Here is a 23,627-nt window from a genome sequence, read left to right on the forward strand (position 1 = left end):
CCCACCCCACACCCCACACCTAAACCTAACCGCGTCCTCTAACTGACGCTTTCCTTTAGCGTCAGTTAGATGACGCCGTAGGATCGCGTCATGTAAGTGACGCTAAAGGGCGCCTAAAACGTCAAATATTGAAGCATGGTCAAAGGTGACGCCTTGGGGTGAGAATGCGTTGTATATATATAAATATATGACCTACCCCAACCCCGTCCCTAAACCTACACGTCACTGGGTTTAATGGCATTTATGAGTATTCCCCTACCATCCTAGGAAAAAAAAAATATCGCTCTCCAGATGTAGATCTACATTTTGCTTCGTTTCACTCATTTACATTTAAAGGCGTGTACATACACGCAGAATCACTCGGACATTTAACGGCGTAGACATACACAGGGATAGCTCAAAATGAGTATAGATAACACGCACTTGACTTGAAAGTGGCGTGTATTTTCTCACAAAAGTCATGATGTCTTGTTGATATTTTCATCTTATATTTTATATCACGGAAGATTGGGTCACATGCCTGGAGATTAAACTAGATTTGTAGTGAGTTTGAAACCTTTAATGTTGAAGTTTGGAATAATCTTGAACCAGCTTTGAAGTTTATCTGTCAAAACATATGCTCCCTGGTTTTCAAAAAGAAAAGCCCTTAATTTCAAGAGTAATGATAACAGACAAGTACTTTACGTAGTAACAAGATTTAAGGCCAGTGAACCATATTCTAGCAGAGATGCAAAAGAAGAAATTTTGCAAAATAGGCCATAACAAATCCTGAAAGGAATGTACTTTCTTAATAAATATCTTTAATTTTCTCTTTTTCTCAGTCATGTTCCTTGTTTGTGCTTTTTGATGGGTCAATCCATGCTACAAACGATGATTTTTACATCATCCAAGATATCAGCTTCCAAATCAAAGTCATCGGTCTTGAACAAATATCTACAATTCAAGTCATCAATCAATGTATACTAATTTTCTCTGGTCAGGCTTTGCATATTAAGCATTGTTCGGCCCAGAAGCAGAACACCACAAAGAATCTTGGATTTGAATTTACATCTTGTTACAGCAACTGCTAAACTCATTCCTGTTTTATGAGAAAGTCATGCAGCAGTTTCCAAAAAAACATTCCACTCATTTCACTCCATCCCCTTCCATTAAAAATTAGCTTTTTTCAAAAGTCTCACATCTAACTTCAAGCCTTAACTAAGGTATACGATTGTAGTCAATCCAAATCATCTGATTTTCAATGTTATCCACCTGGTATTTCACTAAAAATACCTGATGGTCCATAAACAGACAAGGTTTCAAGACCTTTTTGAATGTATAATCTTCTTAGAGTCTCATTCACTCTCTAAATTCTCTCTAAAATCTCTGTGATGATGGAGATCCAGCTACAAAACAGCACAAGGGAACACGTATCTGAATACAGACCAATTGTATTAGTGTTTTCCCACACATGAAATCATTCATACCAGAGCTAGGTCTTTTCTTAATCTGCATTCAGGAAAAATGCACAGTGAGACATGAGATCTAGTCCCAATCATGTCCAGTATGCATTTCATTACAGATATGAGCAGCGGGTCATTCATCAGTTTGACAGGTCTAATCCCTTTTGGTCACATTACAGAAATGTTTGATGACCACTGAGAAGGGACCACCAGAAATGGAATTCCAAAAACAAGATTTACTGTTGCCACATGACGAGAAGTCACACTGGAGTCTATGTGTGAGATCTGGGAGTGTGTTTCCAGTGTCAAGGTTTTTTTTCCCCCCTCTCTCTCAAATGATCGCTTGAATGGGAGTCTGCAATGTCTGGCACACTCTGTCCACCTTTACTAAAACAATTTTTGTGCACTATTCACACATCTATACTCATCTACAGCACCTACTGTTATGTGCCCACTGAATCTATTTTAGGATCAGTATTCCGTGGATTGTAGCTCTGTGGTCAACTCTCCTTTTGAGGGAACTATCTTTTCAAGCTTGACAAGATAAAGGTTCAAATTTTTACAAGTATAGCCACAAGACCTAAACAATATGCAAGTTAACATGATTTTAGTGCCATAACAACAACATAATGCCATAAATCCCAAAATGTCTGTAAAAATTATTTAAACAGCATTACAGCTCAAATAATGCACTAGATTTTACAAAACAATGAATGCAAGTGCTTTTATATAATTGTTAGCTTTACATTTTTGCTTTTAAATCCTCCAAAAATTGACCCTATTCACTTCCATTTAAAGTGCCACACTCTAACCTCCACAAAAAAGGAGGGATAAGTCGAAATTTTGGCAAACAACATGCAACAAATGCTATCAATTGAGCTTAACTTGCATGCACTGAACATAAACACTTATTTTAATGTAGCATGACATTGGAAAATAGCATTCCCACCCCCATAAGATCCAAGTTGTTAAAGAATGTTGATTGGCCTTGATTGGAGAACTGGAGCTGTTACAATAACCTTTTAACACCGTTTTTCAATTTAACACAGCTTCAGGTTGATAGGACACATCATTTCACAGTGCCTCAAGTGGGAGACAATCTACAGTAAAAGAAAACACAACCCAGGGGATTCACTTTTTAAGACAATTAAAGAAATGCAATCTTCTACAGACCACATTCCAACCACATAGGCCAGCCATGCCTCATCTTGTCTGAAACAGACGATCACATCAGTTCAGTAGAGAGCATCACCGGCTTCAAATTCACTCTTTATAAATTGATCAGATGCTATGAATACAATGTGTTGGCTCAATGTGTCACTTTTATTTACATTAAGCTAACAGAACTTTCTATGTCATTTCATTAGACAGAATCTAGATTTCTCAGGGTTTGAAATTAACACCTGTCGAATGCGGATGAAAATCAACTATGGCGGGGAAAGCATATCAACTCACTAGCCAATTTGGCAGGTGACAAAAATGTCCTATCACTTTGCATGCCATCTCTTCCCCCAAGAGGAGCTTCAACATTAGCAGGGCTACCTATTTGGAACCCCTAAAAGGTTCTATACACTCTTAAATAAAGGGTTCCTCTGGGTTCTATATAGAACCCTGGGGTTCCATACTTGACCAATAGAACCTTTTACCAAACAAAAATGGTTCTATAGAACCATTTTGAAGTTCCATATATGAAGTGGGGGATGGAACCATTTCTGGTTCTAAATAGAACCATTTCTTCTGAGAGTGTATGTCAATGATCTACTTCAGACATTCTACTATTTATAAGTAACTTTGCAACTATGTCATAACTCTCATTAGTGTATTAGTTAGTGGACCTAGTAGTTGCAAAGTTATAGTTAGTAGAAAGTTTGTTTAAGGAGCATTAAAATAAAGTGTTTCAGATATGACAGCTAGTTGACATGTTGTTGCAAAGTTTCTAATAGTTAGTAGAATGTCTAAAGTGGACCATCAAAATAAAGTGTTACCCAAAGTGTAAAGATGGTTGCAAAGTCTTTAAAACCCAACACAATCTTCTGTAAAAGTGAGTAAACTATTAAATTCAAACTCATTCATTCCACTTATTACATTTACATGTATGTATGATATTTTTGTTTTGGCTCGTAGCAGTTTACGATGTTCAAGTTCAGGGAAGGAGGTGGGAACTGGCTAATGATCAACAAAGTTTTAATCACCAAATAAACAAACAACAAAACGAAAGTAAAGCGGCAGCCCCTCACGGACCACTGCCGCATACAGTATAAGCATTATCCATCTCGGTTGTCACTTCTACTTCTATCCTTCCGGAGCTCCCTGTGGGAATCGAGACTGGTGTGGCACGTGGCGTTCATTTGCACTGGCACCGCTCTGTGCCCAAAGCTTCATTCCGTTCTTACGCCTCTTGGCCCCTCCCTGCTTGCCACATGCAGTAACGTAATTTAGCATCCAAATTGGAAATTGAGTGAAAAAGTTAATTTCAAATCCTGGTTGTATATATTAAGGCATAAAGAGACACACAGCCTTTTATTTCAGCAAAGAAACCAAAACTGATGAGCCTATTTATTTTCATTGATATGAGCTATTAAATGGCCAATTACATTTTACTGGTAGCATTTAGCATTACTTTCTTTCCCTACATCAGAAAATACTTGTGATCATTTTTTTTTTTTTTTTGGGGGGGGGGGGGGGGGGGTTACAACCCATCAGATGACAACCACTGGTCTAATGTTGGCTTATTTTGATCCTGAAAGCAACTTAAATTGACAAAATTAATTACAAATGAAGAGTTCAGATGCAAAAGCCTCTAAGTGCCATTTGAAATTTTCTTCTAAAATGATAATTTTTATCAAGCTTGATATTTAAGTTCAGTAATTTCACTTAAATGGCAATAAAGATTGTCATTTAAGTGAAATTACTGAAATTAAATATGCAAGCTTGATAAAAATTGTCATTTTAGAAGAAAATTTCAAATGGCATTTAGAGGCTTTTGCATCTGAACTCTTCAAATACTATGACAACCTTTGTCTTACAGACATTGGCACAAAAACCATACTGCAAAGGGAACAGGATGTCTCAAAGCAACCTATTAATCTGTGGTTCTCTCTCACATTCTCCATTTCTTAGTCTCTTATCTCTGGAGTTCTGGGTGTATACGCTCAGCGATGCTGATCTGCAAGCCGACAAGCATATAACACCATCAGAAAACTTTGTGTCCCATAACCCTAATGGGACTGCTGGGCGAGTTGAAAATGTTGAGTGACATTAGGAGGAGAAAGAACATCACAGAATCAGTGAGGTGTGTGTGCATGTGTGGCAACCTAGACAAAGTCAGTGAGGTGCCTGTTTCTCCAGGGGCATGATGCCAGATTATGTGTGTGTGAGAGAGGGATATTTCTCAGTTGGCACATAGCTGGTTGCACATTACAATGAATCTTTGGGATTGCAGTAGAACAACATGGAAGATATCTGTTTTACAGTCTCCCTGAAACTGTGGCAGACAGGTCTTCCCTCCTCACTCTGCTCCGCCATCCGTAAGATCCCAGATAAAAAGATCACAAAGCAAAGAGGATTAAAAGAAGAGTGGGCAGCTTCATGGATTAATTGTAAATATGTATGTGAGTGTGTGTTTCTCACAAATTATCATAACCTCCCACTGCATGAATAACACATTCACAAGCACTCTGTAAGACTATCGCTTGTCAAAACCTATAAAAAAATTCTTCTTCAATGGGTCACTTGGGTCCAAAAACCCGGGGTTCTACCCAAGACCCGAATGACATTTATTATCCCCTTCTCTGCTTGTCAATGTGTACCTCTATGAGTAAGTTACCAAACCCTCCAGTATACTAGCCCATGCTGCAGTGGCATGAGCTACACATTAACAAGGCTCTGCAAGTCATTCAAGAGAATGAGTGTGGGGATTTGAGTGTAGGGATTTGCTAATGAATTTTAACATAAATATAAATTTCCTTGCCATTTGAGGTGCAACAAAGTTAGTGAGCTGTTTATTTACTTGGAATGGCTTGCCCAAGACGAAAAATTATGTAACCTAGCCAGATTCTGATTACAGAAAACCATCTAAATGCAGTTGATGCCATTTAACCAAAAATGAAAACAGTATTTTTCAAGTTCCCTATCGAGGGAACTCAACACTGCGTCGATAAAATCGACTCTTTGGGGACGCTCCCTAAGCGTGCGCCTCTGAAGTATGAATGAAACTAATCCAATCCTGATTGGTGTTGCGTCGTGACGTAACATGTGACGGCATACCCGGAAGTATAAAAGTGACGCTGTCACAACACACAGCTTTCGCTCTTCAGCAAGCGCTTTATGTTGAAACTGTCTGTCTTATTTGGTGTTGTTTGTCTTATTATTGAAAGAAAGTATGGCCAGTGAACAATTCAAGAGGTGTGTGCATCCCTGCCCTCGTTTCATCACGGGTGGGGACGCACACTCTCTCTGTGTGTATTGTTTGGGAGTGCAGCACGCACGGGCAGCTCTCGAGGGGGCTGCTTGTGAAATGTGTGAGGCTTTGCCTATTAGAGTGCTGCGCTCCCGGCTGGCGTGCTTTGACGAGCACGGTCAGGCTCGCGTTCCCCAGGGTTCCGGTCCCGCATATGTCGAGGCGATGCGGCGACTGAGATCCTGGGGTTCGCAGCGGGATCTGGCGGAGGAGAGTGAGAATGCTGAGGCATTTTCTCGCTCGCCATCGGCTGATCCCGCAGCCTCTGAGAGTGGTGTGGGAGCCCGCGCTGCGGTTTCTCCTACCCGCGATCAGGTCCCGGTGCTTGAGCTGTCTACTTCTGAGGAAGGGGACGTGCTCAGCATCGATGCGGACGACCGTGATCTCAGCACGCCATCACGCGGCCTGGGTTATGAGGAGCTGGTGGAGGTTGTGACACGCGCTGTGGCCAGACTAAACATCAGCTGGCCACAACATGAGCAGGAAACGCAAGTCACCAGTAAAATGGACGAGCGTTACCTGCAGCGCAGGGTCACAGCCTCACCGCCGGGGTCTGCCGTTTTTCCCTGATCTCCATAAAGAGATCTCGAGAACGTGGGAAAGACCGCATTCGTCCCGTATTTCGAGTCCCAATGTAATAGATTACAGCAATGTTATGGGGGCTCGAGATATGGGATATGGGAAGATGCCGAAGGTGGAGGAGGCTTTAGCGAGCTATCTCTCTCCCGAATCGGCGTCTTCCCTAAAGACCCCGGTGTTGCCTAGTAAGCCCTGCAGAGAGACATCTGCATTGGTGGGCAGGGCTTACATGGCGGCGGGTCGGGCTGGTTCGTGTCTGCACTCAATGGCGATTTTGCAGGCATACCAGGCCGACCTCCTGAAAGATTTGGATGAGGGGGAGGGGCCTACTCCTGAAGATGTCGCGGAGTTGAGGAAGGCCGCAGATTTGTCTCTCCGGGCCACTAGGGAAGCGGCCAGCGCTATTGGCCGCTCTATGGCGGCCATGGTGGCCACGGAGAGGCATCTGTGGCTGAACTTATCCGGTATTAAAGAAAAGGATAGGTCCTTCCTGCTGGATGCGCCGCTTTCGGCTTCTGGCCTGTTCGGCGACGCCGTTAATTCGGTTGTCGACAGGTTTCAGGAGTCGAGAAAGCAATCTGCGGCGTTCCAGCAGTACCTCCCCCGGAAAGCGAAGGCCAAATCTAGTAGGGGGGGGGCAAAGCTGCCCCCTCCGCAGTGAGACAACCGAGGTTGTTCTCACAACGGGGCCCTCTAGGAAAAGATGCAGGTCCGCCGTTAACAGCGCTTCGGGCCGCATCAATTTCCAGCGAAAAGACACCAGAGGCCAGCCTCGAGAGGCTGGTACCCTTAGCAGATTTTGTAGAGGGATGGTATCATCTTCCCAACATATCTCCATGGGTCCTGCAGATAATACGAGTTGGGTACAGACTGCAGTTCGCGCACCGCCCCCCCAAGTTCTCTGGGGTGGTGCTCACTGCGGTGGTCCCAGAGCAGGCTCAGGTGTTGGAACAAGAAGTACAGACTCTGCTGTCGAAAGGAGCCATAGAACGTGTTCTTCCGGTAGACAGGGAGTCCGGGCTTTACAGCCGGTACTTTATAGTTCCAAAGAAGGATGGGGGGTTAAGGCCAATTTTGGATCTCAGGGTGTTGAACCGGTCTCTGAGAAGGTTCAAATTCAGAATGTTGACCATTCCAACAATCGTGAGTCAAATCAGATCCGAGGACTGGTTTGTCACGATAGATCTGAAAGACGCCTATTTTCACATCTCCATCCTTCCTTGTCACAGGAGGTACCTGAGGTTCGCTTTCGGGGGCGAAGCATACCAATATCGGGTTCTTCCGTTCGGCCTAGCACTCTCTCCCCGCACATTTACCAAGTGTATGGACGTGGCCCTTGCTCCACTGAGACTTCAGGGGATTCGCGTATTGAATTATCTCGACGACTGGCTTATTTTGGCCCAGTCTCGGGAGATGGCAGTTCGGCATCGAGATGTCGTTCTTGGCCATATTCAAAAATTGGGGTTAAGACTCAATTTGAAGAAGAGTGTGCTAGAACCGTCCCAGGGCACGACCTTTTTGGGAGTCGTGTGGAACTCGATTACAATGCAGGCACGTATGTCTCCCGCACGTATCGAGTCAATTCTGGCGATGGTGTCCAGGGTGAGGCTAGGTCAGGCCGTCACTGTGAAGCACTTTCAAAGGATGCTGGGCCTCATGGCAGCGGCATCCAACATTATTCCTCTGGGCCTCCTTCACATGAGGCCCCTCCAGTGGTGGTTGAAGACCAAGGGGTTCTCACCCAAAGGAAATCCGTTCCGTATGATCAGAGTAACGCGCAAGTGCCTTCAGTCTCTGCAAATATGGAAGAAGCCTTGGTTCCTATCCCAAGGGCCAGTGTTGGGGGTGTCATGTCGCTGGGAAACCGTTTCGACAGACGCCTCCCTTACGGGCTGGGGCGCGGTCATGGACGGCCGCTTTACCAGGGGTCTGTGGCAGGACCATCATCGCACTTGGCATATAAATTGCCTGGAGATGATGGCGGTATTCAAGGCTTTGAGGAGCTTCCTCCCAGACATCGAGGGTCGCCACGTCCTTATACGGACAGACAATACGTCAGTGGTGGCCTATCTGAACCGACAGGGGGGACTCAGATCGCGCCCTCTGTGCAAACTGGCGCATCAGATTATCCTTTGGTCCCAGGGAAAGATATTGTCAATAAGGGCAATGTATATCCCAGGGGTTCAGAATCGGGGAGCAGACATCCTGTCGAGGCAGGGGCTGAGGCCCGGGGAATGGAGACTTCATCCGGATGTGGTGAAGTCGATATGGGACAGGTTCGGACCGATGGAAGTGGATCTGTTTGCGTCTCGAGAGACGTCCCACTGTCCACTTTGGTTCTCCCTCTCACATCCAGCCCCGCTGGGGTTGGATGCCATGGTACAGGCTTGGCCGAGGCTTCGCCTGTATGCTTTCCCCCCGATCGCTCTGCTCCCAGGGGTCCTGGAGAGGGTCCGTCAAGAGGGCATCAGTCTACTTCTGGTTGCCCCGAGATGGCCGACACGAGTATGGTTCTCGGATATAATATCACTCCTCATAGCTCCGCCATGGCCGATTCCTCTGAGGAGGGATCTATTGTCTCAGGCGGAGGGCACAATCTTCCACCCTCGCCCAGAGTTGTGGAAGCTGTGGGTCTGGCCTCTGAGGGGGTTCAGTACCTAAATGCTGGCTTATCAGCTGAGGTGGTTGAAACCTAGGGCCCCATCTACCAGGAGATTATATGGCCTCAAGTGGAAGGTGTTTCACACTTGGTGTGGAGAACGGAGGTTGGATCCAGTAAACTGCCCAGTGGCTTCAGTTCTGGAATTCCTTCAGGATCGTTTCTCTGCGGGTCTCTCCCCGTCCACTCTTAAGGTGTACGTGGCTGCCGTTTCGGCTTTCCACGCGCCAGTAGATGGTGGACCTCTGGGGAGGCACCAGTTGGTCATTAGGTTTCTCCGTGGTGCTTGGAGGATGAGGCCGGCGATCAGGTCCAGGGTGCCTGCCTGGGATCTGGCAATAGTTCTGGAAGGGTTGTCCCTCGCTCCCTTCGAACCTTTAGAGTCGGCTTCGCCTAAGGACTTAACGTTGAAAATGGTCTTTCTCTTAGCGATTACCTCTCTTAAGAGGGTGGGAGATCTCCAGGCCCTGGCGGTAACGCCAGCTTGCTTGGAGTTTGCCCCTGGCAAAGTAAAGGCCTTTTTGCACCCGAGTCCGGGCTACGTGCCTAAAGTTCCTTCGAGTACGGCTCGCTCTGTAGTCCTTCAGGCATTCCATCCTCCACCTCATGTGTCGGCGGGAGAAGAGAGGCTTCACTTGCTCTGCCCCGTCAGAGCTTTGAGTGTATACTTGGAAAAGTCTGCTTCTTGGAGAAGATCTGACCAGTTGTTAGTATGCTTTGGGTCACCTAAGAGGGGGCTCCCGGCAACCAAACAAACTATAAGTAACTGGATTGTCCAGGCTATTACTGAGGCTTACAAGGTGCGTGGGGTTCCTTCACCTTTGGCCTTAAGGGCTCACTCGACTAGAGGCATGGCTTCCTCTAGGGCCCTTCTGTCGGGAGTACCTCTGCAGGAGATTTGTGAGGCAGCCGGCTGGGCTACCCCGCATACTTTCATCAGGTTTTACAGTCTCAGCCTTCCCAGTACGCCCGGTGCACACGTACTCGGCCCTTGCTGAGTGCCTAATCAGTTTCACTCTGGGGCGGGTCTGTTCGGTGCGTGGCCTAGTGGGTACTCGTTCCCCAAAGAGTCGATTTTATCGACGCAGTGTTGAGTTCCCTCGATAGGGAACGTCTCGGGTTATGACTATAACCCTTGTTCCCTGAGAAGGGAACGAGACACTGCGTCGTGTTGCCACGCCCCCTTTTCAGACCCTTGAGCGTCTTGCTTCATCGCGAGGCTAGTGTGTGTTGTGACAGCGTCACTTTTATACTTCCGGGTATGCCGTCACATGTTACGTCACGACGCAACACCAATCAGGATTGGATTAGTTTCATTCATACTTCAGAGGCGCACGCTTAGGGAGCGTCCCCAAAGAGTCGATTTTATCGACGCAGTGTCTCGTTCCCTTCTCAGGGAACAAGGGTTATAGTCATAACCCGAGACGTTTTTCTTAAAGTGGTAAAAATGCACAGAAAACTGTATTCCACATTTTTTGACATACACAAAATATAGGCACACTGGGTTAAAATGAATGAAAAATGGGCTTAAATTGTTTGTTAATACATGTATTTAGCTAAAGCATTTCCAGATAGTTTTACTATTGGTTTACAACATATTGATATCTTGATATTTGGAAATTGGATATTTGGATAATAATTGGATATTTAATGGATATACAGTACCAAACGATGCTTAAGTATGCAATTTCATATCCCCTACATTTAGAATATCATTTTTTTTTTGACTATACAATGAAAGTCAACAGGGTCCAAAAAACAACAACTGTTTAAAGATGATGAGAGAGAAAAAGAATCGTTTGTTGCACGGAAAGAAACAAAACTCATTCAGATTTGGAACAATATGGAGTTAAGTGTAAAAAAGCACCGAATTTTCATTTTTTGGGTGACCTAGCCATTTTCATGTAGATCTAAAAAAATATTAACATTTTTAATTTCTACATTATAATGTTGCGATGACTATGTTAGCTTAGTTTTTATTACTTTATTTTTAATTTATTAGGACCAAATTTTAATTTCAACCAAATACTAAAACCAATTAACGACCATAACAATAAAATAATGATCAACTTATTGGTACAGGACGGAATTTAAATATCAGAGCATCTCTAATATGAACTCTGCAGATACTTTTCTGAGGACAGTTAGGTTCATCTGATTACATGTGCACGTATAGAGACAGTGGTAAACAAGTCTTGATATATGGCCTTTCAACAAGGGACATAGACTGATGTGGATACAGACTGACCCTCTTTATTCAATAACTTCTTTGATGTTTGGCTTTTTTCCTTTCCTCCAATCCTGCCCTCCTCTCTCTCCCTGTCTGTCTCACTACTTCACAGCATAAATTCCGCCTCAGACAGATATAACCTCGTGTCCTGTGCTGAGGCCTTGAACTTTAGACAAGCAAACACTCCTACCCTTGACAATGTTAATTCATGTTCACCACACTGCTTGAAATCTCAAAGTCACACCAGCCGATGTGAAAGCACACAGTGCCTGGCACATACCAGCTAGTTGTTATACACAGCAGGACAGTAAATGAACCTGCTGGATCTGTTGATGCCACCCCATAGAGAATGTCAGTTCCCCACGAAGACACAAAGAAAAGTCATGGCCGTGTAAAGCCTAATTTTGCCTGTTATATGGTGTATTAATGTAGTATGGCATCCACTTTATTTTTAATGTAATGTTGCCTTCACATGCTATCGGATTATCGTAAATACCAGTTTCCTAGTTAAAAATTGGACATGAACTGTCAATTGTAAATCAATTGCCCATTCCAAGTCTTATTTACCAATGGGTAAGGTTCTGGGATAATTTCAGTTCCCAAGATGGGCTGGCCTTGAACATGGTGAAATTGAATTTACACTAGGAGGGGATTGAACTGCCACCTTATCGTGGTGGAGGGGTTTGCCCAAATGATCCTAGGAGCTATGTTGTCCAGGGCTATATGCCCCTGGTAGGGTCTCCCAAGGCAAACAGGTCCTAGGTGACGGGTCAGACTAAGAGCGGTTTCAGAAGCCCATTAAGATGCAAGAAAAATCAAGGATGAGATGTTGCCCAGCGTGGCGCAGCCGGGGCCTCACCCTGGAGCCAGGCCCAGGGCTGGGGCTCGTATGCGAGCGCCTGGTATTCCCCTGGAAGAGTTAGGAAGTGTCTAGGGAGAGAGAGGTCTGGGCATCTCTGCTTAGACTGCTGCCCCGTGACCCGGACCCAGATAAGCTATAAACTGCAATAACACAGTCTCATCCCAAGAAGTCATATAACTGACGTCTTGGGACGTCTTTTGACCATACGTCAACATCCGCCTTTTTAGGGTATCCTTAAACGTCGTTTACATGACGATCCCGGGCCGTCATACAACTGACGCTTTACCTTTAACGTCGGACGTGGCCATATTGGTACATTAGCATGGTAGACATTCCCGTTAATTCAAGTTTCGCCTTTCGCATTTACGTTTGAGTTAACACTCATGGACGAGGTCGAACTGGAAGCCATGTTAATCTTGGACTACATTGGCCACCGTAGCAGTTAAAACAAAATTGGAATTGAGAGGAAACTAATATTCACTGGATGATCATATACCTTTTCACCGCTAGATAGGGGTAAAAATCACACAGTGTAGTATATTGCAGGTTAGAGGACCCAACGAGTCAATGCATAGAAAAACAATGTAGGAACTAGATTTTCTTTAAAATATACGTATAAACACGCTACAGAAGCTTCTGCAGTCGTTTTTGTGAGAAAATTTTACTTCCGCGCCTGAAAATGGGCGTGGCGGGCGTGACGCAATCAGCGGGAGAGCCGTCGATTCACACAACAGGAAAACAATGGATCGCATGACATTTCGGACGCTGAGGAAATACTCGTATGACGGATCAAGCCATAAAGTTATGAGCCTGCTATGCTAAAGAGATCAGGGACAGGCCAGGATAATGTCAGACAGAATGGTCAGAGAAAAATTGAGCTGTGATGTGAGGAGAACCAGTGGAGAAGAGGACAGGTGAGAGACGTGCTTATAGTATACACGTTCGCTAACGATATACACTGTGCTCACAATATTGTACAGATTATTATGATCTTATAACAGGCCAGCAGACATTAGTATGTTAGGGTAGATTTATATACTATTAAATGTATAAAAACTTTACTTGAGTATATTTCTATACTAAAAGCATAGGCTATACTCGGGTAAATTTTTAATACATATTTTTCACTTAGGTTATAACATAAACAGAACATTAAAGATTTGAGTATTTAAACAACCAATTTTGTTTTTCAATTACAAGTTCTATTTAGGGCATGACATGACTAAGTTACCTATATAACACTATTTGATGCCATTGGTAGTATACTACGATCAATATTCTTGCTTCGGCATACCATATTGAACTCCATCATATCGCCGGGATGCTAATCATTTGATCTGAAGTGAACGCTACACACGACCGCGTTTTCCGAGCCGATGCTCAAACCGCACCAGGAACGAAAGATAGGCTATATAGCACCGTCACTTTTATTGTAATGGAAACTTGTGGACTCGATCTTGAAGTCCTGACAGGCTGGAGTTTTTGCAATCTCCACAAACACAATAATTTACCTTGTCGATGATAAATTAAAATGCAAAAACTAACGAAAGCACACTGACTGACGAGCGCTCTCACTGAACACCAGCCTGCTCTCACTGAGCCGAGGCTGCGGCTCCCTGCTATGACGTCAAATGACGCGATGTTGAAAAAAAAGCCGTTTTTACTAGCAGTCCAAGAAACGCTCACTTTATCTTCTAAATTAGTGCCCTTATGTTGTTTTAAAACATTTTAAATCCTGCATTAACTTTTCATATGGTATTTTCATACAAGGTTATCTATAAATTTCGATTTTTTTTAACCTGCAATATGCTCTTTAAGATACATTTCAGTGTCTGTGGCCAGTGTTTACAGAGCTTGATGACTAATTAAAATAAGTTGACTATTAAAATAAAGACAGCTGAACATCAGTTAACAAATATATATTTTTTAAATTGGGTACTGCCTTTTGGATTAGATGTAAAAATACATAAAACATTACCTTAATGAACATTACATAGTGTAAAAATGAAAAATAGAATTGTATTTGGTCTTTATGTAAGGTTCATTTAACTAGGAAAATGTGATAACATGAAGAGTAAGAGACACATGAATTTACATTTGATATATATAGTATATAAAAAAAATAAAGTGAGGATACTCGTTTAAAGCACCACTGGACACCACTGCATTTAATAGTGTTTAAATTGGCTGTTCAGTTTTGCACATTCATTCGCCAGTAAAATTGATGTAAAAGATCTCAAATTCATAAAAAGATAGCATGGGAATAAGTGAAATCAGAAAAGAGATTGAAAGAGGATGGCTGCAGGGGGGAAGGATTGTACAGAATTGAACTGAAGCCCATGTGTGGGAGGATAGATGTTTGACTAGCTCACACCTCCTGTAAAAGTCTGAGAGGTATTTTAAAGCCTACTTCTGACACTCTGATCTACAGGGTTTCTCAATGTCACAGAAAGGGACACATTGTGAACAGAGAGGCAATTACACTCAACGCTATTTCTATTTGGCACAACGTGTGCATACACGCATGAACACACAAAAACACACAAACACCCCAGAAGTCATTGACCTCTAAACTGACACCTGGCCCCAAATTTCCAAAATATCTAGCATAGTCAATATTATTTCAGTTGGCGTTAGTAAGCCAACCACATTGCTCACACTTGAAGTACTTTATTTATTTACTCATTCTTAAACTTTGGCACATATCATCACAGACATACAATTTTCACTTCCTGGACGATCAAGTGGACAACTTATATATAAATATATTTAGCAGGTGCTTTTATCCAAAGTGATTTACACTGCATTTAAGGAATTGAGCTACAGGAAGGCCATTGCAGAATGAACCATATGCTGTTTTGAAGTGGCCTTATAGGTAACCACACAGCAACCACCTAGCAACACAGTAAAAACTATGAAAATAACCACATAGTAACGCCCTGACAACCACTATAAAAATTACATTGTAGCATCCATTTTTGCACTAAGCACCAATCACATTCGTCAAAATGCACTTTCTAGTGAAATATGGAGCTTGTCTCCATTTTCAGCTTGTTTTCGGAAACTTTTACAAACACGTGAGCTTAGAATTATAAGGTTCTATCTCCGTTTAGGGTAGTTCTGAGATATTGAGCATCAAAGTTTTTACATCCCAGCTGGCAAAACTGTTGTGTAGGATAATTTTCTATTATAGCTTTATCTATTAATCTTTTTTTTACAAAAATAACACCACACAGGCATTAATAAACACCTAATGGATCAGATTATGTCAAAAACTCAATTTCGACCAAAAGTGGAGATAGAACCTTATAATTCTAAGCTCACGAACTATCTGGACGCCACCAATGTCTGTAGCCAAGCAAGATAACAATAATGACTCTTCCTGGCCTTACTCCATGCTTCACACCTTTATGGATATTAAGCACTTTCTGCTTTATAAATTAAATATACTTGCATTTTTACAACTATGGAACACTCCACAGGTGCAGCAGTAATGCAGAGGCTTAACTGTGTGGGTAATAAAACGTTTGTCAATGGTGAAGATGTATTTTCTGGGCTGAAAGCTTGTTTCAGACAACATACTGAAAAAAAAAAACCATTAAACTAATCTAAACTTATTTGTTAGTCTACCCAGCTGTTTTTAGAGAGGTTTTGAATTACTTTTCAGTTGGTCTATTTCAGGGACCAGTTGAAACACGCAAACCAGTTAAGGCTGGCTTAAGCTGTTTAGTTTTTTTTTTTTTTTTTTTTTTTTTCAGCGGGGACAACTGATGAGCTATATAAATACATACACATATGTACACAATTATTCATTCATTAATTTACAGTAACACTTTTTAATGCTTTGAAACCTTCTGCTAATTTCAAAATATCCTACCTGCTTCTGTCAGTCTATTGATGAGACGTGCTTCCTCTTTGTCAGATCAATTCAGCACTGACACACAAATCAACACACAAATCAATCAGATTCTAATGTGTTTGTCTGCCTGTGTGTGTGTGTGTGTGTGTGTGTGTGTGTGTGTGTGTTTTTCTGTAAATGGCAAAATGGTGAACACCACACCACATTGCGTGGTCCGGCTCATATGCATTCCAGGTGACAGTCAGAGATTTATACAGTGAAGTCCCACACATTTCGTACACGCAGGGTCCAAACCTACATGCAAAGCTCTGTGTGTTTTTCCACAGTCGGAGCTTCAACCCTCACAGTGAGAGACAGACAGAATGCATATGAGGAATTGCTGTTGACACCAGCTGAAGTATTTCCAGTAAGTACAATGGAAACAGAATGTCCAGATTTAAAATTAGAACATGATGGAAATAGGACATCAAGACAAAAGAAAAAGAAAACCTTAGTCAAGGCCATTTGCTTAGTTTAAAGTGCCATGCACATTTTGAAATTAAACAAAAGAGACATTAAGCAAAAAAGGACATCTGTAGCACTTCTAAGCATACTACTGAGCTACAAAGACTACAAATGATCCATTCAAAGTGAATACAAATGTGTCTGTACTTTAAAAAGACTTACTCACTAGTAGTAACACTTATTCTGTTCCATCATTAATGATAACTACACAGGGACAAAGGAGGAATTCCCTACCCAGTAATGACTGAAGATATTGTAAGCTTTTGAGGTTTTTGTAAGGATTTGCATAATACTTGCTTCTGACGAATTTGGTAACACTTGATTCATTACTAGTGGGAAGCCATGATCTTCGCTTTAGAATTATACTGATCCAAATAATTTGTAATTCCTTTAAAAGGATGTAGTAACACTTTCTATTAGCAACATTACTATCCAAATCCTTATAAAAACCTTAAAAACGTACAATGATTCAGTCATGACCAGAATCACTCCTAGTGGGCTTCCATGATCTTCACTTTAGAATTACTGTAATTATACATGTTACCTACTCTTCTTATAAATATTGTTTGTTAACAACTGATACAACGTTGCCTTTTATCACTGAAAACCTTGAAATTTAGCTTTGTTGGTTGTTGTGAACTTAAAGGTATACAATAGTTCACCCCAAAAATAAAAATTTATGTCATTATTTACTCATCTTTATGTCGTTCCAAAACGGTTTCATTTTATTTTCCTGAGGAACAGAAAATAAAATATTTTAGAAATGTTTTAGGCTGCATCTGAATTTGCATACTTCCTACTAAATAGTAAGTTGAAATATGTTTGATTCTTCATAAAACAGTAGTCAAATCCAGATGACTTACTACTTTCGACAAGATTTTGAAGAGCGAATCTCATGGACACGACAAAGAATTTGTGAATAGCAGTTAAATAATGCAACTGATGCAGGTAGGTCACATGACAATGAAAACATGACAGATACATACACTCACCAAAATGATTATTAGGAACAGCTGTTCAATTTCTCATTAATGCAATTATCCAATCAACTAATCACATGGCAGTTGCTTCAATGCATTTAGGGATGTGGTCCTGGTCAAGACAATCTCCTGGACTCCAAACTGAATGTCAGAATGGGAAAGAAATGTGATTTAAGCAATTTTGAGCGTGACATGCTTGTTGGTGCCAGACGGGCCGGTCTGAGTATTTCACAATCTGCTCAGTTACTGGGATTTTCATGCACAACCATTTCTAGGGTTTACAAAGAATGGTGTGAAAAGGGAAAAACATCCAGTATGCGGCAGTCCTGTGGGCGAAAATGCCTTGTTGATGCTAGAGGTCAGAGGAGAATGGGCCGAAGCTGATAGAAGAGCAACTTTGACTGAAATAACCACTCGTTACAACCGAGGTATGCAGCAAAGCATTTGTGAAGCCACAACACGCACAACCTTGAGGCGGATGGGCTACAACAGCACCACTCATTTCCACTACAAATAGGAAAAAGAGGCTACAATTTGCAAGAGTTCACCAAAATTGGACAGTTGATGAGTCTCGATTTCTGTTGAGACGTTCAGATGGTAGAGTCAGAATTTGCCGTAAACAGAATGAGAACATGGATCCATCATGCCTTGTTACCACTGTGCAGGCTGGTGGTCGTGGTGTAATGGTGTGGGGGATGTTTTCTTGGCACACTTTAGGCCCCTTAGTGCCAATTGGGCATTGTTTAAATCCCACGGCCTACCTGAGCATTGTTTCTGACCATGTCCATCACTTCATGTACCCATCCTCTGATGGTTACTTCCAGCAGGATAATGCACCATGTCACAAAGCTTGAATCCTTTCAAATTGGTTTGTTGAACATGACAATGAGTTCACTGTACTAAAATGGCCCCCACATTCACCAAATCTCAACCCAATCGAGCACCTTTGGGATGTGGTGGAACGGCAGCTTCGTGCCCTGGATGTGCATCCCACAAATCTCCATCAACTGCAAGATGCTATCCTATCAATATGGGCCAACATTTCTAAAGAATGCTTTCAGCACCTTGTTGAATCAATGCCACATAGAATTAAGGCAGTTCTGAAGGCGAAAGGGAGTCAAATACAGTATTAGTATGGTGTTCCTAATCATCCTTTAGGTGAGTGTATACTACAAGAACATTATAACTGTCAGAAAAGAATTACTTATTGAAAAGAAGTACCAACTCCAAGATTATATAAATATATCCATGCCACCACATAATTAAAAAAACATTCTCACATAAATATCTTCAATATTGCACAAAAATTGGCAGACCCCTGCAGTACAACCACAGACATCCTACAGGTTGAGGACCCCCTACGAAGACCCCTGGTATACTTTGGATACATGGTTGCTTTGTATAACGCTTAATGTCTGCCAATAAATTACATATAAATAAAGGCACATTAGTTCAAGTACAGTGAACTAATTAACTATTGCTTGGCCCAGAGTTGATGAGCACAGCAACACTGAAAAACAGTTTGCATTTAATTCATTACTTTCATACATTGACATTAGAAATGTGTTTCACTGATCTTTCTAATAGATGTAATCATGCGTATTCATCAGCGTAGAGAATGATGCAGTGTGTGGGAAATATGCAAACACAAAGAAACAATGAAAACTGTTATGTTCCTAGGTATATTCTAAACGATACCTAGTAGCTGGGAAAACAGGTTCTACAACAAGACACCATGTTTTAATGATGACTCCTCACACGATTAGACTTAACATGTTGACAGACATGAAAATCAGAATTACATGATGTGTCTTCAAGGGGCAGAGGCACTTTTTCTGCATGGATTGTGAGCCTTTTCACTCTTTGTTACTCTATTCTTTAATACCTTCAAAAGGTTCAACATGATATCTAGTACAGTCCCATTTGAAACCCCTGCAAAAAAATCTGCAAGACATGTCTATAGTTATCACAGAAAATAAACACTAGATTCACTCCCACTAGTAAATGTGGTTGTCACTTCCATTTGTCCTTTTGATAATAAACAGATTGCTGTGTAAGCTATATTATATCAGGCCAATGCTGCATAAGCTATCCTTGCTGAATTTCTGATCTGAACTGCTGACACTATCCCAGTTAAAGGGTGCAACAACTGAAAACAGGCTGCAAAGGCATGTTTTCATCAAAGAAACACCTCACCAGTCAAGTCATGTGAAAGGAAAGAGAGAGGTGTAGTGACAGTGCCAAAGACATAGCTACACTCATGAATACTGAACAACTGAAGAGAAACTGGCACTAGATTTGTTTTATTCTCGTAAGTCAGTTCCCTTTATGAGGAAAGCCAAAAGTCCTCTATGAACTAAACTCCTGAGAACACAGTTGAGTTGACAACTTTGTCAGATTCATTTGAAAATATTTAAAATTAGCTCAACATGCCACTCCTGCCAAACCTTGGGAAATACACTTTCAACCAAAAGTTTGTGTCTGGCAGTATTTTTGTGTTTTTTGAAAGTAGTATCTGATGCTCACCAAGGCAACATTTTTTTAAATGAAATATCCAGTAAAAACAGTAATACTGAGTATCGTAAAGTATTGTAACAATTTAAAACTTTAAATATATTTTTACATTAATATATTATGTTTTATATATATATATATATATATATATATATATATATATATATATATATATATATATATATTTTTTTTTTTTTTTTTTTTTTGTGGTGGTAAAACTGAATTTTCAGTAGCCATATTTAGAGTCACATGATCTTTCTAATATGCTGATTTGGTGCTGAAAAATTTCACTTTTGAGCAATTTAATGTGTCCTTACAGAATAAAAGTAGGCCTATTCATTTCTTTAAAAAAAAAAAAAAAAAAAAAATCGCACTGACCTCAAACTTTTGAACAATAAATGTCACGTTTAGTCACAAGTGTGGCAAGTACGACCTCTCAGAATATCAAAATGCTGAAATCGAATATCTAAAGCACTGATTCTGCCCAAGGAAGAAAAGATGGCCCAGATGGGGCATCTCTTGTATTTGACCTAAAACAGACAGACTCAGGGGAAAACGGCCGGAGAAGCTCCCACATACTGTGGCACTGAACCTGGGATGCATGTCTCTAGTCCCAAGGGTTAAACTCTGTGACAGGTAGACTGTTTCTGTAGATTGTCTCCGGGGCTGTAATCTGGGGGCATGGGTACGAGAGCACACCAAGACAAGATCAGATGAGATGGGAAGGATGTGTGAAAGACTGACAGAGAGGAAAAGAGAGAAAAAGGCAGACAGGCAGAAAGGGAATTTTCCCCTGTGGACACACACAGCAGTTTCCATATTTATCCAAGTTTGGTGCCTGTTTGGGCAGCTTTCGTTTTGCATAAAGAAATTAAAGATCACAAAACAATTAAGCAGAGGATCTTCTAATGCTCATGATGATGGTCACACCAGCAAATTAATTTAACCTGGAGCAGTTCAGGTCATTGGTTTAAAATTATTGGCATTTTTTTTTATCCCACCATCAATGTGCACTGGATGTTAAAAATGCATTGAAAAGATATGCCAACAAATATTTTAAATGCAACAAAAACAAAATGTTATATAAAGAAAAAAGACGAACCACAATCAAGCCAAAACTACTACAAACTACCGTGTTTCATTCATAGTGGTGAGCCATTCCCACTGGGTACAATCAGACCTGACAGAACACTGAATAAGCACGGTCCATGGCCGCTCAGACAAAGCCCTAATGCCTGCACCAGGCAGTCGATTCATATTTATGAGAAACCCCACAGAGAAGCAGAACATTAAACATAAAACCAAAGCGCAGAACACCAGAACACACTCCAGCACAGCCTCGCATCATCAATTTCTCTCCAGGGTGCTGACTCTAGATCAGTTGTCCACTTCAATACATAAACTATTGAGATCAGAAAGAAAATGATGAAGGTTGATTCCAGATGAGCTGAAATGTATTAGAAATGATCTGGAATGAGTATGAGACAAAACAAAATCTCAACCAGGGAATATTATTCCCATACATCAATGTAGATAATTTCTAATGGAGTCTTTTCTGGGTTATCCTAAGCGGAAGTCACCATAGATGGGTAAATTTATATAGTGGTGAACAGGTTACTTCAGCAAATATGATTGTTGGGTTTTCATTTGTTCCAATAGGAAAAAAAAAAAATCCACAATAGCATTTCCATGACTTTCCAAATCAGGAAAAAAAAAAAAAAAAACAGATGGATTACAGTAGTCAGTAAGATTACACATTTACCATCAGCCATTTTATTAAAAACACCTTCACAGCAAGTTTCAATTTTAAATAGTGAAAATAAAAATAAGTGTTGCTTGATGTATGATGTTAATACTTGTAGAAACTACCACCACTGTCTGTGAAAAGTAGGCCTTATTGGTTATATTGGCTACATTATGACCTCAGGGCAAAGAAAATGTGGATTAAAACAATATTTCATCTAGCCAATTTTAATTGCTTCATGGAAGCACCAACTAATTAAATGTCTTAAAACAGTATAAAAATCGAAACACCTTTCTATAAAACAATATGATGCAAATTAACTCACTTTAATTCTCAAAAAACAGACTTAATATGTCATTTTAAACTACGTTAAATGTGGAACAACGCATGCAACTCTGCGCGCGGATGATGTCAGCCGTATTGCGTCATTTCATCTTATTATAGCGTCCACTTTTCAAACCTGTACGCGTCCTCACTCTTTCACGGGGGCGCGCGCCTCTCCAAGTCCCACTCATAATAAGGAATTGGAAGAAATCTGGACACATCGCGTCGCATAATGTCACCACATAAAACATGCAGTAATAAATTCATTGCTAGTCTCAGAGAGATTCCACTTATTAAATTGATATCACTATTTTAATCAGATCAAGGCAAATATACCCCAGCAACTACAATGAACGTGACCAATGCTCATTTTGTCTCTATCACTGAATATGACTCATAAAACTGGATTTCTAAGAGCAAAGACGCATTTTACACTCTTTGGCATTGACAGTAAATAGCGAACAACTGAGGAAAGACTTGACCCTATTTCATGAAAATGTTTGACTTGTGTTTATATCACTTGATTAACAAGATGCGTAATAGATGTGGAGCGATGCGCAGAGGAAACACTAAAGTTCTGTTACACATCACAGCGCATTCAATACAATATTTGAGGTTCATCTCCAACTACAAAGCGTTAAAAGCAAAATCACAAGCAATTCGGTCATTAAAATAAGCTTTTGGCATTGACAAGATATTATCCTGCACGCAGGATCATAGCCAAACAAAGAGAAGCTAAATTACTTGAAATGGCTTAAATCCACATTTTAAAACGTTAAGAATTCATTCACTTTCCGAACTTATAGTCGATTTCAGGCATAAGTAACTGTGAATACTTCAATCGGGCTTTTTTTTAAATAGGCTACTTTTTTTCTACAAACGAATATGTAAATTAATTTTAAAAATACAATTGTTAAAAGAATATGTGACATTTCGCAGTGAGAAGAAAGATATGGACTACATCCATCTAAAACGAATTAAATAAATAAACAGCAGTGTTTTCTCGTACGTAAAAAAAGAATAAATGTTATTTATGATTAACTCACCCATTAAGAAATCGTCTGTCTCCTCTGACCTGCCGGCATTCTGGCGATTCTCCTCTCCTATTTAGTCTTCTTTCACTTTCATTGATGACGAATTCCTCAAGAACGCAAGCCCGTGGCAGGACGAGGAGTGTGCTCATTCAGACTGGAGCGCGGAAAGAGAGAGGGGAGGGAGGGAGAGAGAGAGAGAGAGAGGAGGGAGTGAGACAGAGAGCGCGCGCGACGTCGGTCTCTGCCTGCAACCAGTCACACACCAAATAACGCGCGAGGATCCACAGGCTGTATGTTAATGCAGCTGCCTGCGCTCTGGCGCGTGGCCACGGGTAGCAAGGGTGGTGGCCAGCCAGTGTTTATCTGTAAGGCATCTCGTCCGGTTTAATTACTCTGAATTTGCAATTAGTGAAGGACTGAGCATTTTTCTCACCATC

The 23,627-nt window shown here is 41.4% G+C and overlaps 1 protein-coding gene across 2 annotated transcripts in view; it reads right to left on the reverse strand.

Annotated features, from left to right (window-relative positions):
• The window catches only part of htr2cl1 (5-hydroxytryptamine (serotonin) receptor 2C, G protein-coupled-like 1), a 102,956-nt gene extending 79,600 nt beyond the window's left edge, over positions 1 to 23,356 (reverse strand). For both annotated transcript variants that reach the window (XM_089129698.1, XM_039651209.2), the window contains exon 1: positions 23,203 to 23,356. The gene's annotated coding sequence lies outside the window, so the exon portion shown is untranslated. The remainder of the gene's footprint in view (positions 1 to 23,202) is intronic.
• Between the last annotated feature and the right edge of the window lie 271 nt (positions 23,357 to 23,627).

The sequence above is a fragment of the Pimephales promelas genome, chromosome 1, assembly GCF_988280905.1.
Source record: "Pimephales promelas chromosome 1, fPimPro1.hap1.1, whole genome shotgun sequence".
NCBI lineage: Eukaryota > Metazoa > Chordata > Actinopteri > Cypriniformes > Leuciscidae > Pimephales > Pimephales promelas.